Genomic DNA, 19,808 nt, shown 5'->3' on the forward strand with positions numbered 1-19,808 from the left:
AACCGCAATATGAATATCTTGTCGTACCTTTATTTATGTTTCTAAGCTTTGAAGACTATCTGTTTGCACGTCACTCTGGCGTACTGTTGACCTCTGTTATTTTGACATCTTTTGTCAACAGTCTCATAACTAGTCTAATAATGCTCATCGCAGTTTACATCACGGCCGTTTGTGTGTGTTTGTGACTGTTTACAAACTCATTGTGGTGCAACTTGCATTTCAGTTTTATATAGTTATGTTCATGGGTGTATAGGACTGTGTGCTGTGGATTTCGGGCACTATGACGTGGTTTCTTTTCATTTTCTCACATATTTTTTTATATTGTTGTTTCCGTTACCATTATAAGGTGACTACGTCTCTTTCTTTTATTTTCATTTCAATAAAAGAAGGAACTAGACAAACAATCATACTTTCTCGATTGTAAGCGTGTGCGATCATATCTTAGAGTGCGCAGGGTTGCTGTCGCGGTGTGTGGGTGGGTGGTCCGTAGTTTTATGTTCACAATTCTCTCATTCTATATTTTGTCCCATATGTTCCATCGCACACGACACAGCGATCGTTTTGTGCGTCTCGTTGCTCGCGCTGTTTGCGCTGCAAGATGCAACGCCGACTACGACGGCGTCGCACCCTCTTGCCGTGTGCTGCCCTCCCATTCGGGCTTTTAGCGCACGACGACCAGCCCGCGTCGCAATTAGCCACGATGGGAAGTTGGCGCTTGCGGCCGTCCCTTTCTTCCCTCGCCGCGTATCCCCGTTTTCGAGACACCCAGCTACGAATTCGTTCGCCCGTTCGCACTGCCTGGATTGTCATGTCATATCGCGGTACTCGAAAACGCACTTTGCAGCTGCTTTTCGCTGTTTGTGAACACACAACGGCCTAGATGAAATTAATGCCTATATTCTGGGATCATAGCGGCATACACAGCCGCGGTCATCATACACCCTACGTAGGATATGAATAAATCGTGCGATCGTCACCGAGTTAATCTTGAAAAGCAGTGAAGGCGATGTGCATCATAATGCAGACTAGGTTTTACGACGATATTGTTTTGCGGAAAGTCAACGTAAACAATAACAGTGATATAAAGACTGCCGTAAAAATGAGCTATTGCCCTGTCCCCTGTACAATTTCCCCCTTTGACAGTCTGTCCCCAGCAGACTGTCTTCGCGAGACTGTCCTCTTTACAGTGTGTTGACTGTGACCGACAGTGCTGCGTGCGATGTCTGCGAAGACAACATCGAGCATTTATTGTGAGGCTGGCCGCAATTTTAATCACAAAGGCAAACACTCTCCAACGCATTGCGACGACTGGACGATCGGCCGCTGTCCGCGCAGGCGCTACCCGAACATCGTCCCCATCGCTCGTTGGCCCATATAAGGCAGCTGTGAAGGTTATTTGGAGCTTCTTGAGGACGGCTGGCCAGTGTGAATGCCTTTGACTGCGTAGCGCCGTCTGTGCGCGTGCGCGAAATCACCGAGCTTATTTTCAGCACCCTCCCACCCTCTCTCTCTCATAATTTTTCTGTTTTCATATTCATATCCAACTCGCTGTTTTTCTGGTTAATTTGCCTGCTTTCTCCCTTTCCTTTCTCCTTCTCTCCTCTCTGGGACCTACATCTGTATGTATAATCCACATTTTGTCACCTTATTGTGCGCAATAAATTTAAACTGAGACGAAGACAAATGCCCTTGTCGAACTGTTGGCTCAGGGCTGAGGCTTCTCTTCGCCGATTGTTGATCAGTTCAAGCTTTCAGCTCGCACTGACCCCTTTGTTTTGTTTCGATTGCAGATATCGGTCTCTTTCTTTTTCCCCCTCTTCTGTAAGAGAAAGTATCGGGTACGTAAGCGACCCTATACGCAGCCTCTCGTCTCCTCTGGTGTCAGCTGCGGCGTTGCATAAGCAATGCCTCATGGACGCTAGACAGGAGCGGGTGATTTTCCGCTTCGCCTTTCGGTGGGCCGGTCTGACGCGATCACGGCTGATGTTGCGTCACCTGTGCAGGCCACTGTACCTGCAGCTTTCGTAAGGGCACTCGGCCTCCGACAAAGCTTTTTCAACTCGTGCCCAGGCGTCTTGTATCGACCATCTTGTTTTAGACAGGAGGCCCCTTTTCCATGTTTAAAAACGCTGCGCGTTGTTAAAGGTGTGATAAGCAGGGAAAGTCGGCATTGGGGCATCGTGGGAACCAACACAAGGACGACACCGCGCAGGAAAAGGGAGGACGCCTATGTGTTGTGTCCTTCCTTATCTCGTGCGGTGTTTTTATTGCACTGGTTCTCACGATGCTTCGTCATTAACAATGACAGGGCGTTTGTGTGGTAGGTGTGGTAGGCTGAAACATAGGCGTTAGGCTGAATATAAGTGGTAGGCTGAACATAGGTGTGGTAGGCTGAAAAATGCAAAAATTTTGCACTTGTTGACACCTAATGAAAAGAAAAAGAGAAGTCAGTCACATGAATGTAGCATGAAGTACGAGGGCGAGCAAGAGTTATTATCTACACTTTTCGTTCTTCAATTTTTTTACACAAAGGTGGGGATCCAGCATGTACATCCTTTTTCTGCATAGCCAGTCTCCCTCGCTTATGTGCTTGATCCAGTGGTGTAAAAGCTTGGGTATTCGTTCAAAAAAGTTTGGAGGACGCTTAAGCTTCGCCTTTAAGAGTGAAATGCGATAGCATTCAAGGATCCCTTACTGCTTCTCACGCTTTCCGGCAACTGCTGCGCATGTAACCGTAATGTTTACTGGGAAACGCTGGCGACGAACGCTATGCACGAAGGCGGGCTTTCTAGTAGAAACGCGGACTCTTGCGTGGGCCGCGATGTGGCGGAGGCGAGCGCCATCTGGAGGTGTGGCAAGGAAGCGGACGTGCCACTCCGTGGCCCCTGTTCTTTCATCTGGCCGGCTCGGCTTGTTTCATCCATTCTATGTTGCACTGTACCAGTTTTAGAATGCAATACCAACTTCCTCAATCCTCATCCCTAGTTAACACCAAGATACTCACGCGCCGACGCGTCCAAATGGCGGACGCTGTGGTCGGTCTATGAATGGTAGAATCGCTGGAAAAGGTGTTTGAGTTTTCGCGTAACAGAATTATGTTTTCTGGTATATTCGAATGACAATTTGGAACTATCATGTCTGTAGGTTGTAAGTCCTACTTTACAATATTTCTCCGTATTTTAGCTTGAGAAATTCAATTAGTTCAGAAGCTTCCTTGCGCTACATGGTTCGGTTGGTTGGGAGCTCCTGGGTGTGGGTGGTTCGAAAATGTTTTCACCGAAACGACGTCCAACGCCGACACCGGATTTTCTGAGACACGGGGCCCTTAACGCTGTCGCGTTAAAAGATTTTCGGTTGGTAACGAAGCCAGTTGTGCAGCATCCTGCACGTTGAAGTCTGGGGAGGATGCGTCCTTCAACGGCCCGAACAGATGAAGGTCTCGTGGTGAAAGATTTTATGGCCAGAACAACGAATTACGGTCAAAGGTTGCACTGTCTCATTGATGATTAGCTCGCCTATTCGCTAGAACCATCTCTCGAATTTTCTGAATTTTGTCCATGGTGGAGGTTGCGGGCGTTCAGCTCGCTCTTCGCACGTCACACTCGCCCGACCACTTTTAAACTTCTCAGTGCACAAAAAACCATTTTAAGTGATAAAGAGGTGTTATCATATCCTAATACGCGTAAAATGCTGCTATGAATTCAGCCTCTTTCGCACCCTCCGAACAGAGAAATTGCATCACTGCTCGTTGTACCTCCTTGGTGCACACTTGCAGCGGAGCGGCCTGATCTCCTTGCAACAGAAGATAGAGAAATGAAGCAATTATGTATACCAAACTTTCATAGCACTATCTCCGCAGTATAACATTAAAATAAGGTAGGTCAGAGCTTGCGAAGTTTACGACGTGGCAATTATGAACAGCTGGTGTCACAAATCAATGAAACCTGCCATTGGGCTTCTGAAAGAGGACATGATATCATATTTCAGTGGCTGCCAGGACATTATGGCATCGTCGGTAAACACCTCGCCGATGACGCTGCCCGACGTGCCCAGGCTGGTTCACCGAAACTCCTTATACCTTTATCTAGAGTCGACGCTGCAAGAGAGCTTCGCAGTTTCGCTCGTACAATCACGTTAGGTTGCTGGCATACACCACAGAACTCTAAGTGTCGTTTACACAGCCTCGATCCATCACTGAAACTTACATGACCAGCGAACCTTCCACGACGTGACGCAACACTGCTGTGTCGGCTGTGGGTAGGAGTAGCATTCACCAACTCCTACAGCTATCGTATTGGAATGGCGGATTCACCAATGTGCGCTTAGTGCAAGTGTGAAGAGACCATCAGTCACCTTCTGTGCCACTGTTCTCGCTTCGATAATCAACGTGAGACTCTCCAGTGCGCCCTAAATAGACTGGATGACAGGCCATTTACGGAAGCGAAGATCTTGGGAGCCTGGCCTCACAGTTCATTGGCCCAGAAAGCAGTTCGAGCGCTTTTTCGCTACCTGAGGGCAACAGACTTGAGTGCCCGACTATAGACATCCTACACCTAAGTTCTCTCTCTACCTCTTTCACTCCCCATTCCCCTTCCCACGTGTAGGGTAGCAAACTGGACTCAGTCTGGTTAACCTCCCTGCCTTCCCGTCTTCCCTTCTCTCCCTCTCTCTCTATGATGAAAGGGTAGATAATCCTTTATGACAACAGCAATTATAAAAACACTCGTCGTCCCCACTGGCGTCGGCATCGCCGTGAGGTCCCGCATAAAGCCCAAGTGCGAAATAATCACGTGCCGTATACTGTACGTGCGAGCGAAACCATGCGATGATGAGCCGAAAAGGATGGTGGCTTGGTGCAGTGGCGTCTTGCGGGCGGCGCTCAACGGGGAAACCGGGAAGGGTGCGCGCCGACGTTTTGAACGTGCACGGGGGCGGCGGAAACGGGGAGATGTTAGCACGCTAATAGTGGGAACGGGAATGGTAACGGGCGGCCCCGCTTCTCCTCCGGCTGCGTCTGTGCATACGCGGCCACACACGTCCTATTTTGGAGGTAATCTGCGGTGGGCTCGATGGCTAGCCGACCCGACATAGCTGCTGGCTTGGTGTGCGCTGTGTTTGCGTGCGCCCAGTTCGCATTGAAGCGAGAAGCAGAAATCTCCATCGAGAACGAGCACTCGGTCATCACGCCAGAGTTCTGATAGCTAGTGTCCACGCTCATCGAGGGAGATGGGTTCATGTTTATCTTAGCACGATTGACACCGTGCTTGTTAATTTAGTTAGCAAGCGAATGTTTACAGCAGTTTATTCAGCTAATAAAATTACTAACCTTACTGCGTAGCTGCTTAATTATTTGCTATCGCAATGAATGCTTCGCCCACTTTTCAGGTGAAACCGATCCTGTTTTACTTTCCCTCGTACAAGGAAAATCAGCTCATGTGGGTTCTTTTCATGGTGATGATAAAAAAAATTGGCAGTGGCTTAGCTCGGCTATGTCAGGATATACGTAGCGAAAGCTAAGGCATAGCATGGTTAGCCTTGGTTAATCTTGATTGCAAGTCCAGGTTAGTCTTGTTGCCTAGCTATGTTGCGGCGTCTAGCCAGTCGTTCGGCGCGCTATTCGTCTGTTTCCTGGGCGATTCGTTTCCTCTTCATCTCGTTCCGATGTCGATTCCAGGCCTTCTCCTACTTATCAGAATTGTCGCCGTCCATACTGCCGCCTCAACTGTGGCTGTGGCGCATGCGAGCTCTCCTTTTCAATCCTCCGACATGTTATCAGGCATGCGACGCAGCTGGCGAAGCGAGCGGAGGTGAGCGCAACGACGATGAGCGCGGTGTTACGTTACGGCTCATAGCCCCGTAACGTTCATGGCTACGAAATGTATGTGCATTTCTCCTCTTCATCCGCAAGAAGACATTGCCAGCGACTGGGGGCATGGACGTCTGTGACGCACAAACGAAAGACGGAATCGTGATATCCACTGGACATGTACCTCCAGGCAAACCCAAGTTTGACATCGAGAAGTTCCTGACCACGCACTTTGCGTGAGTTTGGCGTGATGACACTACCTTTGTGATCAACGTTGGAGACTTCAATGTGGACATTTCAAAACCAGACTAAAAATGGCTAATTAAGTTTGTGCTAGAAAAATTTGGTTTGAAGTGCCACATCAATCGGAGTCACTCAACTACTCAACAACGGTCGTGTATAGATTTAACCTCGACCAAGATGCTGTCTAAGATTGTAACCTAACCAATCAGTGTATATCACAGCAGTCACAGAGCTGTTGTGACTGCCATTATCAAATGCTGAAAAAAATAATTGCCTTTACCCTTGTCTAACCCTGTGTGATGTACTACAGCTTTGCTGGTCATCCACCTTCATATAGGAAAGTGGCTCCTCAATTTTTTTATTTATTTCCCTCCTTCCTCAGCGCAGAGTACCTCGCTAGATGAATGTATCACAGACCAAACGATTTGCCTTTAATATTATTAAACTTCTCTCTCATTTTGTCGGTGCAATAAGTGTGACACCTCTGATCCGTATAATTGTCTTGCTGATCTGTCTTGGCAGCATTACACAGACACGTGACTTGCTCACGCTGCTTGTCACGTCTACCAGCTCACTTTAAAAGGAGACGCTTGAGTAGATCTCTAGCGGACATGCTTTGGCGAAGCTAAATCCGGCCGTAGCACACGCCATCCTTTTTCCGGCAGTGGCCAAGATTCGAAGCACAGAGTAACGTGCACACATAACCAGTAAAATAAATAAATGCAAGGAGAGGGAAGCGGTCTGCAACAGTGCAGCTAAATGGACAGATTAGACAACTGGGCGAGTTGTCCCTATAGCAGCACAGAAAAAGAGCCAATCAGGGTCCTTTTCTATATCGGCGTTGCAAGCATCCACGACCTCATTTCCTTTTCTGCTCGACTGATCGTTCCCGAACGTGGCGAATTCGCGAGCGTGTGGTCATCAAACTGTCCACGCGTCCCAAACCGCAAATGTCGCCTCTAGGGGTGAAATCTTTTGCGGCTTGGATAGAGGGATCATCGCAGGCTTTGGTTGCAGCATGCGTCCTGTGTTCAGTGCCGTCGGAGCTGTGTCTCGTGTCACTTCCGTGTTGGCTCGAAGGTGGAAAAGCTGGCAATTGAAAGAAGGCAAACGTGTCTGGAATTGGAATAATTCCGTCTTGAATTACAGCGTCTCCATATAACGAGGCTAAGAGGTAGAGAAGGAGATACGACAAGCGTCGATCCTGTTACTACAGTGTGTCTCGTTGCCCCAGGTTTTCGTGATTCAAAATATGACAGTCTGATTTAGCTCCGGCAAGGTTGACCTGCATGGACATGCAGTGTTCCCGAGACGTATGCAGTGCTCTAGCAAGAAACAAGCGATATCGCTCCGTTATGATGCAAACAGGAGATGTTGGATGGATCCCCGTGGTCGGGATGTAGGCATCTAGAAACCACACCCACTAACCTGTCCGCAATGAAATAATCAAATGAAGGAATCGCCGCCCGCTTTTTATTTATTATTTATTTATTTGTACCTCAAATTTTCCTGGTGCGGGGAAATAGATGAGGAGTGGTTTGTTACATTTGTGCGAGGTCTTCGATGACTACCTTGAAGTGGGATTGGAGTGGTAAGTCCTGTGACCAATGCGACTAACAGACTGTGCAAAGTCCTCCAATAGGTCCTGCGACCAGCGCCAAGAGGCGGAGAGGCAACGCAGTACACTACCTTTTTTGAACGCTGAATGTGCTGCGGCAACATTTTACTCTCTGACCCGAAAACGAAACGCAGCATTGGACCCAGCCATGAGCGCCTGCCCTTTAAACCTACGTTCTCTCTCTCGACCTGCACACACACGCCGCAAGGGCAAATATACACGTGCGCGAAGATTGTTTTACTCCTGGCAGGCAGGCCGAGCAACCCTCGCTTGCTTGCGAAAGTTCGCTGAGCATGCAATTATTGCATTCATTTCGCCTCGCTTACTTTATTCATTCGGCTTATTGTACTGTGGAGATATCAGCGACATATTTGCCGACATTTCCAATTGTTATGAATCAATGATTTACCCGTAAGCGAAAGCTAGTATTCACCTGAAAGCAGCACGAAGGTCAATCAATCAATCAATCAATCAATCAATCAATCAATCAATCAATCAATCAATCAATCAATCAATCAATCAATCAATCAATCAATCGTCCACGCTTCATTAAAACAGCTATCTGTAGCGTTGTGTAAATGCTTGCAAATATTGTATAAACGGAATTTTTTGTACGCGCATAATTACTCATCTCAACGCCCAAGAAGCTGTGAGAGCACGCAAATAAAACTCTACAGCCAGAAAGCTCGCGCCTTAACGGTACGGCCCCGAAGAGCGCTAACTGGTATTCGCCCCTCCATGGCAAGAGTCAACTCGTAGCAAAGCTGCCCATCAGGAAGAGCAATGCGGGAAAGCCAGCGGCACGTGTCGGCACGCGTGTGAGCAATCGGCACCCGGAAACACGATAGGCTCGCGGTTACTGCAACAGCTTTGACGACAGTCGGGGCCGCGAAAGTGCGTCACTCCAGCCGCTGCAGGTCAGTGCAACGAACGCCGTCCGGTGCCGCGGAAAGCAAGCGCAGTGCTGTGGACGGCTGGGCTGGTGACGTCAGCGCAACACGCGGAACCGGTGCGCAAGCTAGCTTAAAGGAAAACAAACACATACTTTCGCAGTTGTGAAGAATCTTCTTCTTCGAGTGTATACTTTAAAAATGCATACTTAAAAATATATATATACTCAATGCAGATGATACTACTATCATTAACTCCGATAAATGTCTTACAACTTTAGTATCTGACCTTAATGACAATTTGCACAGCCTGCTGGAGCATTGCTATACTAACCAGCTACAGATAAAGCTGTCGAAAACAAAATTTTTTGTATTCGCTTCCCGCCAATGAACACTTCACTCGATTCCTCCTATTTTCTTGGCGCCAATCCTATCTTTGCAAGTTTTCCCCGTAATTATCTTGGCATAGAAGTAGACAGAAATCTTAAATTTATTGAACAAATAACCAAAGTAAAACAGAAGATTACCTACGGTATCAGGGTGCTTCTAAAGGCACGAAAAATATTTAACCATCAAATATTACTATCACTATACTTTTCATTTATTTATTACCATATTAACCACTGTGTTACTTGTTGGGGGAACACTTACGTAACCCATTTAAACCATTTAAACTCATTGCAAATCCTACAGAATCACGCTGTTAGGATAATTACATTTAGCCAATACAACCACAACGCCCCGTATCTTTTACGAACTAATCACATTCTTTTTATTTATTTATTTATTTATACATACTGCAGCGCAATTTGCGCTATAGCAGGAGTGGGTTAAGAAAATGTACAGAAAATGCATGGGAATATACAGCGGTAAACACAAGTGAACACTATTAAAGAGCACAGATGAAAAGGAAAATACAAAAAAATACAAGTGAACACTTTTACAAAAGAGCACTGGTGAAAGAATACACAAGTTATACAAATGTTATACAAATGCTGCCAGGCATACCCATGCCTGATTATGCCCATACCCATTCCCATGATTATGCATCTGGGATGGCGGTTGCAAACATTTGGGATGAGTATGAGCGAATGGGTCCAGGTAATGAATTCCAGTCTTCGATTGAGCGGGGAAAGAAGCTGAATTTGAACATGTTAGTACGTGCGTAGTAGGGTATTAAGTTTAGGTCATGATGTCTTCTTGTTGATGATCCCGGCGTGAAGTTAATGTAATTATCATTTGAGAGCCTGACTGAAGAATTGACAATGGAGTGCAAAAATTTTAATGAGTCGACACGGCGACGCGAAGAGAGCGTGTTTAGGTTCAAGGAAGAAAGTGCTAAAGAGGGCGAAAAGTCTCGATCGTAACGATGACATATAAATCGCACAGCTTTTTTCTGTATAGCCTCTAGTTTATTAATTTCTAACTGCTTATGCGGGCTCCAAACTACAGATGCATAATCAAGAACAGGGCGGATTAGAGATTTATACATTAGTACCTTTGTGACTTTAGGAGATCGGGTTAGCGTTCGTCTTAAGTAACCTAATTTTTTTAGTGCTTTACTGCATATGTAGTCAATGTGTTTGGACCATGACATGTTATGCGTAAAAATGACACCAAGATACTTATACTCAGAAACCTTATCTACTGTACGGCCATTGGACGAGTAACTGAAAAGGGAGGGGGAAGATTTGTTGCAGAAAGACATCAGAACGGTTTTATTGAAATTAATGTTCATTTGCCAAGTGTTACACCAATCGCAAAACCTAGAAAACGACTCTTGAAGGCGATAATGATCATTAGAAGATTTAATCACTTCATATAAAACGCAGTCATCAGCATAGAGACGGATGTTAGAAGAGCAGTGAAGTGGCAAATCGTTTATGTATAATAAAAAAAGAAGTGGCCCAAGGACGGAGCCTTGGGGCACACCTGATGTCACATCAACAGTAGCGGAGTCAGTCGAACTGTAAGAGACGAACTGGGAGCGAAATGAGAGAAAGCTTAAAATCCAGTTAACCAAATGAGGGTTATTCAGTACAGCATTAAGTTTAGCAATAAGTTTAGAATGTAAAACGGTGTCAAATGCCTTCGAGAAATCTATAAAAATTGCATCGACCTGGTTGCCTACGTCAAGGTTAAATGAAATGTCATGCGTGAACTCAACTAGCTGCGTTAGCGTACTAAAACCGCGCCTAAACCCATGTTGCTTGTTAGACAATAAATTATTTGATTCCAGAAAGAGCGTGATGTGCTTATGAATGATGTGTTCCAACATTTTGCATGACTGTGACGTCAGTGAAATTGGTCTGTAATTCGACAAGCACTGCTTATCTCCAGATTTATAAAGAGGGAGCACTTTGGCTAACTTCCATGAAGAAGGTACAGTAGAGGATGATAAGGACTTTCTGAATATGATGGACAGATATTTTGATGACCACAACGAATAACGAACAAGGAACGCATTGTGTATCCCGTCCGGACCGGTGCATTTCTTAACATCCAGGTTTAATATAAGGTTGAGGACGCCTTCGCAGTTTATCTCAACGTCACTGATTGCTTCAGAAGAAACTATAGTGGTAAGTGTCGGGATGAAGTTGTTATCGCAAACAAACACGGATTGGAAATACTTGTTGAATGCATCGGATATCACCGCCCGGTCGTTGGTGACGTCATTATCTATTCTGAAAGAAGTGGATGAAGAATCGCGAGGTAAAATAGAAGACCAAAATTTTCGTGGGTTAGTTCTTAACAAATTGTGCAGGCGAACGCGAAAAAAGAAATCCTTTGCATTTCGCAACATAAGATTCAGTTCTTGCTTTGCCTTAACATATCTATCCAATGCCATGGGATCAGTGCCTCTTCTGGAACGCCTTAACCTTCGAACGCGACGGGACAAATGCAAGATATCGCGAGTCATCCAAGGAATGTTAGAATTTCTTTTCTTAGTCTTAATGGGCACAAAACGTTCGACACATGATTTGACGAGACGCTCAAAGTAATTAGCAAGGCAGTTGACGTCCTGGTTGTCTGCAAGTGCACTAAACGTATCGAAATGATGAGATAAGGCATCAGTAATGGAGTTGTCATCCGCACGAGTGAAATCAGGGAAACTAGTAAACGTGTAGGGGGATTTAGAAATTAGACAGGAGAGTGACACTAAGACGCCTTTATGGTCTGAAATACCATCAATTACGTCGCAAGAAAAGTCACGTTCGACTAGGTTAGCGCTTAAAAAAACTAAGTCAAGGACGGAATTTAATCTGGTTGCACTAGGAACAACCTGGGTGAGACCAAAGGACAAGGAGATGTTGATTAGTTCTTTACAAATAGCTGTGTCGCGACCGACTGCAGACAATGACGGCCAGTGGATGCCAGGGGCGTTGAAGTCGCCCATACAGATAAAACTCGACGACGCAATGTTGATCTCGCTCATGAAGTTTGAAACAACATGAAGAACATCAAGAGTAGAGCCGGGGGGACGATATATAACAGTAATCACAATACACCGATTATGAAGGTAAATTTTACACCACACGGATTCTGTTTCTGGAGGAGAAGGCAAGACTGAGAATCGTATATCCGACCGGATAAGCAGTGCCACGCCACCACCAGTACCGCTAACTCTGTCTAAGCGCACGGCAACAAAACCGGGTGGAGTGAACTCAGATTCATAGATACCATTGTGCAGCCAAGTCTCTGTGATGCCGATAACATGGGGGGAATGAATAGATATAAGGGACAATAAATCAGGAAATTTTTTAACAATACTACGAGCGTTTATATTCAAGACAACAAGGTTCTCAAAACGACCAGGATGAATTCAAGAAGTGGATGGCACGGAAGTCAAATGGACAGACTCGGAAGAAACACGTTGAGCGGGTGCCATTACTAATGAGTTTGAACTGTCATCCCAGTTATAACGAACCCTGTTAATGAAAGCATGATCGTATCTCAACTTCACAACCGAACCGCTGTCCCGAAAAGAGGCTGATGCATCCCAGATTTTTTTCCGAATTGACCGAACCCTAGAAGAGAAGTCTTCTTTAATCACGAAGTTTGAGCCCTTGAGTTTTGAAACGTTCCTAAGAACCTCGGTTTTGTCGCTGAAGTTAGAAAGTTTAAGAATGACGGGACGAATGTAACCAGTGCGTGCTCTACCGAGCCTGTGGCAGCGCTCAATACGAGGGCAGCTAGTATTCAGGTGCTGAGTAAACACAGATGAAACTGTAGTCATCAGGGTGGTAGCGTTTTCATCCATTACTTCAGAAATACCGTGTATTATCAGATTGTTTCTACGAGAATGGTTTTCAAGGCTATCATTTTTTAAGACCAAGTCCGTTACCTTAGTAGTCAAGGCATTTATTTCAGCACGTAAATCACGCAGTAAACTAGAGTCTTTGGACATAGGAGTGGATTCTAGTGCATGAACACGTGACTCTAAAACATCAAAGCGACGCGCGACTGACTGCTGAAATGACTTAATTTCCGCAACATCTCGTGCCAACTGAGTCTGCCCCTCCAATAATTTAGAGAACATATCGGATACCGAAGGGTCGTTTTTATCGCGGCTATCAAAGGAAGGGCGAGCATCGTCATTCTCATCGGGAGCAGAACCGGATGCACGCCTACACTTAGACCGAGGGCCCGGGCCAGGGTTGATTTCCACATCACCGCTTAAGAGGAGACAACTTGCGCAATACAATGCATGCGAACAGCAGGATACAAGACGTTGTGGGCAAGGGAGCAGCAGCAGAAAGCGATCATCAGATCGGATACACTCGGTATCGGAATAGTAACATACCTGCATGAAGAGCAAGCAGCGATTAAACATCGTGCCGGTGCCGCTGCAGCCTAGCCCACTGAAGAGTCGATCCACGCGCTGGACATTTATACCGTCGGCTGCTGACGTCACAGACCGAGAGTTGTCGATGATTGGCTGATCATAGGACAGGGCTTTGGGGTGACTGGCATGCTGTAGCTTGAAGTGGGACACACCGAGGTAATCGCGTATGGTAGCGATAGCGCAGTTCTTGGGCAAGCACTCGATGACGTCCACGTGCTCGACCGCCAAGGGAGCCAAGTCAGACGAAGCAGTTCCAAGCCATGTGACGCCGCAAAGGGGGGGTACAGCAAGGAAGCCGAAGAACTGCATGAAGAGCAAGCAGCGATTAAACATCGTGCCGGTGCCGCTGCAGCCTAGCCCACTGAAGAGTCGATCCACGCGCTGGACATTTATACCGTCGGCTGCTGACGTCACAGACCGAGAGTTGTCGATGATTGGCTGATCATAGGACAGGGCTTTGGGGTGACTGGCATGCTGTAGCTTGAAGTGGGACACACCGAGGTAATCGCGTATGGTAGCGATAGCGCAGTTCTTGGGCAAGCACTCGATGACGTCCACGTGCTCGACCGCCAAGGGAGCCAAGTCAGACGAAGCAGTTCCAAGCCATGTGACGCCGCAAAGGGGGGGTACAGCAAGGAAGCCGAAGAACTGCATGAAGAGCAAGCAGCGATTAAACATCGTGCCGGTGCCGCTGCAGCCTAGCCCACTGTCACATAAGTCATTAAATATAACCTAGGCACTTTTTTGTTCCGTCAAATCAATTACACACGATGCGATAGCTTGATACCACAATATTCTCTAATAAATACGAATATTGCCAGCAGAGTTTAAGTTCACAAAGAATTGTCTCACCAACTAGCCTCCCAACGCACATCTCCTCGAGTTAATATTACCAGGCTTCCAATAAATAGGAACTTCATTTTACCCAACATACATACTAGTTATGGCAAGCAGAGCGTCCATTTTTCATCTATCGCATTCTGGAACACACTACCACTAGATATAAAAACACTTAAAATTCACGAATTCAAGAAACAACTAAAAGAATACATTCTGTCGAATACTGATGCCTGGTTCATACTCACTACTATCATTCTTTCATGGTGCCTTCATTTCATTTTCTTTGTCATAACATTAGGTTTCTGTTTGATGTCCTTGCCATACATATAAATCCGAGTTCGCAAATTATGCTGTGTACGTCATGTCACTTACGCTGTTAATTTGTTAGTTGTCAACGAGGTTATGCTACAGTGCTTTTTTATATGAATTATTTATGCACATTTAATTCTTCAGTCATGCTATTCGTACTAAAACCTGTAATTCTTCCATGTTAACGATTTGTTGAAGCTGCTATAATCTGTGTTTTATAACGTTTAGTTTGTAAAGGAGGTCCAATTGCAGTCTTTGACTCTGGGCCCTCCTTCTGTATATGGACATCTTGTAACCTTCCTAATAATCACAAAAAAACCCGATTCTGATTCTGATCGTGTTGTGCGTATAATAATCAATCAATCATTTATTTATTTCCCGTGCCCAGGAACAACCACGAGGTCTGAGTGCTGGCACACGCACTAACTAAGAAAGAAGAAAAGATAGCATGAGAACATAGATACAAAAACAATGAATAAAAAAGAACAATCATGAAAAGAAGAGTACGCACAACAGGCACAATGTGAATAAAAAAAAGGAGGAGAAGGGAAATTGAACGATATGTGAAACTACGACACAACAACGCAAAGCTCGAAAAAACAAGCGCAAGTTTGAAGAGGCAATCCGGAGTGAAGAACTCGCTCTCCAACTCTGGGCCGTCCAGCAGGTCCACGACGCCGCCAGGAAACTCAACCTCCCGGTTCCGTCGTGGGAGACGCCCACTCCATGAGAGCCCAAAGCTCTCGTGGCCTGCAGGCCCTGAATAAAGTTGATTTCCTTCCTTCCTTCCTCGAAAAAGAACAATGACAGCGAGTTATGAAAAATACCGAGATCATGAAAATAAGCGTTTAAACACCCGGCCAGTACTTTGTGGACGGTTGAGTGTTCGTGATAATAGGCAGAAACATGGAAAGGTTTATGTTCTATGGTGATCTCGCGCGGAATACGAAACATGATACAATTCGGGAGTTCGGGGCAGGTGAGGATACCGTGAAGCACTCTGAAAAAAAAAAAAAACGGAATGTCAGCGCAATTACGCCGGTAGCGAATTAAGGGCAATGACAACAATCCAAGAGTGCTACGTCAAGGTCCGGTGTCCGTGCTAGCAAAGCGGTAGTGATATATGCTTAGAAACTTTTTCTGTGCTCGATCTATGATGTCACTGTTGGATCTCGACTATTCTAGACGACCGACGCGTATTCGAGTTGAGGAAACAGATTATGCGCCACTTGCAGAATGGTGTAGCGTAGGAGAATTCCCTCGATTGAAAGAACATATTTTGACTGTTTGGACATTGGTTTGTTAAGTGTGTTAGGTTGGCGCTGTAGCGCTACGCACGTGCTTTATGAAATTTGTGAATAGAAAAAGAGGGCACTACTGATACAAGACATAGACAGTTGTACTTCTAGTGGCTTGACAATCAAATTTTATTGAGGGCTTCATTACGCATTGCTCATTGATGTGCTCATTGAAATGCATGTTTTAGGACTTGAGAATACACACTTACTTGTGGCAGGAAATGCTGATGCTTCTTGGTTGTAGTGTAGTGTCGCAAAATGGGTAAGTGCAAAGCCACGCCGTAATGCTTCGGAAGCGGTACGCCAACATGAATTAAAATGAAGCATACTCGTAGGAAGCGTCAAGCATCCCTGATAGCAGTCCAGAAGATGTGCTTACAAGTACTTGAAGACGTTCAGCAATCGTGACAGCCGACGCAGCCTTTCGGAAGAGCTAGAGAGTTCGCAAGTGCCTGTCGTTTGCGAGAAAAGTCTCGCGTTCTCAGCGAGCAGGCGTCGTAGCAGACGACACTTGTAGCATTCCTCTCAAGGGTGCAACACTTTCTCACAATACAATTTTTTTTTATTTCCGTAAGTACTTGATGATTATCTTTATATGAGTACATGCAGGGTGGTTATTGCTGTTGTAAAAATAAATAAATAATTATTCTCTGGCGTTAAATCGGGAACACAATTGCACAAGAATGCATACCCTGGTGTGTCCTGGTGAAAACCATAGTAAACCGTGCTTCAATCTCAAAGTCATACAAAATTCATGTAACGTGTTGTGCATTATATAAGATACTGCAGAAATAAAATTAGATTTTATGCGATAATATCTGAGTAGAGCTTCGTTTACTGCGCCGCAAGCAAACACCCCTAGTCTAAAGATCGAAGTCAATCCGAAGCCTGTACTTCCCATCCTTCCCATGTAGGTTGAGGCAACGCTCAGAAGAACCCCCGTAGACACAGACACTAGCGCCACATTTACCTCTAGGGTATTTATGTAGAAACTCTATGCAACCAGTCCTGTTGCTCGACATATCCTCAGCGATGGAAAAGAGCACCTGCAAGCGAAAAACTTTGTGAATTGGACCCCTGTTTCAGTTTTATCCGACAAGTGATACTTCACAAGGTCAGGGCTCGCTAGCTGTTCCTGCTATCGCCGGGTGCCGCACGAGAACGCAGCCAAAATAAACGCGCGCAGCACTGTTATTTCTTTCTTCTATGAGCGACATCATCATACACAACCTTACTGCTACACGACGTCAGCAAATTTAGCTTTGTGTCATGACGTCGCAATTTCGATGATGCCAGTTCAGACATCTCGAGTCTAACGTTGACGTGAAATTATAGTTTCACAACCTTCATATTTGTTAAGTACAATCCTCTTGCGTGATAGAATATTGTGCTAATGTATTTACAACTTGGAAAATAGATATCAGTACTCTTCTAAGATGCTTGTGTACATTGGGCGCTTTCAGAAGCGTAAGATGCTGACAGACAACATATATCAAATAATTGTTTATTTCGCAGAAAATATCTACCTCATTGTTTCATTTGAACATAGAATAACTCTAAATGCTTTCAGATATTTCTGTGAAGTGGTCCTATTCATGGAATACAACTTTGCAGTCATTTGAGAAGTTTTCTCGCAGGTCACGCTAACGTTGAACTTTCCCCACGCAGCACGGCACTTGTAACACGGCGTGAAATACTGCGGGAGTCCGGTTACCACCCGCTTTCCTAGAAGAGCGGTGTGAAAACGTTCCCGCTAAGTCTGGCCATGCAACAAAGTCACGCTGACGCATAGGCATGAAAATGCGTCACGTCGACCACGCGTTATAATTTTCGTTGTTTTTTTTTTGCTTTCCAGTGCAAGGCGGGACAGGAGAAACATTGCAGTGTCCGTGGCGTTGTTGATCAGGACGAGAGAGGCGGCGCGCGGCTTCACAAGAGGTAAGCACGACATCCGAATGTTCTCAGGCCTGACATCGCGCTAAGGGGAACGGCCTCCAATGTGACGGGGACAAGGCACCGGCAGGCCTGGAGTGTTTTCTACAAAAATTACTCTATAGCGGGAACTGTGGCGTAAGTGTCTACAGGGAGCTTTAACTATATATATGGCAGTTCAGCCAGCACGGGAATGAGGGGTAAAATACATGGATTTGCTCAAACTTCGTTCTTCCGGCTTCAAACGGCCTTGTCACTATTCAAATTGATCATTTTCAACAAAGTATTGCTTGTAAATGCAGCAATTCGTACTGATTATGCATCTGCGCAAATACTTATAGCCTTGATACATTTAGGAAAGTGATTGCTCGTAAATTTAGACAAATAACGTCTCAAGAATGCCTGAAGCCACAAGCACGGCTAACATTCAAATTCATGTACTACCCATAATATTCCCGTTGTAGCTGAACGATTACAGCGTAAGACGTCCTTCCAGTAACTTTTGTCGGCAATTATATGCCTGCAATGTCACTGGTCGCACAACTTCGATGTCTTAACGCGAAAGCGTAGAGCCCCGTGCCGCAGAAGATATGGCATCGGTGTCCAGCGACCCGCGTCTAGTGTCGGTCATCATTGAGAGAAAAAATAATTCCGAACCACGCACACTCCTCCGGAGTCTCTCCTCAGGAATTTTACTGCCGATAAGCTTTCACCACCACCACGCATACCCAAACACGCCCTCCGTGTAGCGCAAAGACGTTACTGAACGAACTGAATTTTTGAAAGTAAAATGCGCCAATAAATCGTAAAGTACGATTACACACAACCTACAGGCATGATAGCGTTGGATTGTAATTTGAATATAGGAGAAAATATAATTTTGTCACGCGGAAACTGAAACATTAACCCTTTTTCCAGCATTTCTACCATCCATAGAGTGATGCGCCGTGCTCGCTTCCTTGTAACACCACCACCCGGATGGCGCTTGCCTCCGCGAATTCGTAATACGCATTCGCGGTCCACGCATGAGGCCACGTTTCCACCAGAAAGCTCGCCTTCGTGAATAACGTTCGCCGACAGCGTTTGCCGGTAAACATTACGGTTACATATAAGCTGCAGTTGCAGGGAAGCGTGAGAAGCAGTCAGGGATCTTTCAATGCTACCGCGTTCCACTCTTAAAGGCGAAGCTTCAGCGTCCTGCAATTTCTTTATTGCAAAGCATTGGTGCAACTAAAGCGTGAACGCGATAAGCGCTTTGGTCAGCTTGTCCTCATTTGTTCGAAAGGGTTGTCGGTACACACATGTGACGTGATGCCCAGTTGCCCTGATTTCTAAAGTTAGTTAAGCCGGATGGTGTACGAGTGACGAAAACACAAACGTGGACAAACATTGCTGCATGTGTGTCTGCTCCTTGTACACAGTACCAACCATATAGCTTCATATAGTGAGCAGAGAGTGTGAGGTAGAAAAAGAAGGAAGAAACAGCAGAGAGTTTAAGCTAATCAGGTATGCTGGCAAAAGGATACCGAAAGCTTTGCGCACACGGGAGTGTGCACACATAGTTGATACTTAATAGTGGTTGTACAAAACTCTATCGCAATGCTTCGATACTCAAGGCTTATGTACTTTGAGCAGTGACGTCATACTCCAGAGCAGTGATCCTTCTCTAAGATAGAGTGAGGAAAGCGATCAGTGGACAGCGGTGCCTACTGAGACTATACTTTCGTCGCACAACTCTTGGCGAAAAAAATGTGAACATACTTATATGGTCACGTGACTAAAACGCTTCCGCATTGCCATCCGAGCGGTTTTCCTCGCAATCCCCAAATACCGGTCGTTTCTCTATGGTCCCATAATGACCAACGTTCCTGCACGATCGCAGTAGAAGAATGACAATCCAGAGACAATGGCTGAAGTCAAACGGGTTGCGCCCACGTCCATTCGTTCTTTCTGTGTCCGTGTTCCATAAGTTCTGCTGCTACAATCCTCGAAGAATGCCTGAAGGTTTTCGTAGTTTCCGTCAGAA

At 45.7% G+C, this 19,808-nt stretch overlaps 1 protein-coding gene across 2 annotated transcripts in view; it reads left to right on the top strand.

Annotated features, from left to right (window-relative positions):
- The window catches only part of LOC135920299 (ras guanyl-releasing protein 3-like), a 122,532-nt gene that overhangs the window by 20,648 nt on the left and 82,076 nt on the right, over positions 1-19,808 (top strand). For both annotated transcript variants that reach the window (XM_065454501.2, XM_065454508.2), the window contains exon 2: positions 17,706-17,788. The gene's annotated coding sequence lies outside the window, so the exon portion shown is untranslated. The remainder of the gene's footprint in view (positions 1-17,705; positions 17,789-19,808) is intronic.

Source organism: Dermacentor albipictus, chromosome 10, assembly GCF_038994185.2.
Source record: "Dermacentor albipictus isolate Rhodes 1998 colony chromosome 10, USDA_Dalb.pri_finalv2, whole genome shotgun sequence".
Lineage (NCBI taxonomy): Eukaryota > Metazoa > Arthropoda > Arachnida > Ixodida > Ixodidae > Dermacentor > Dermacentor albipictus.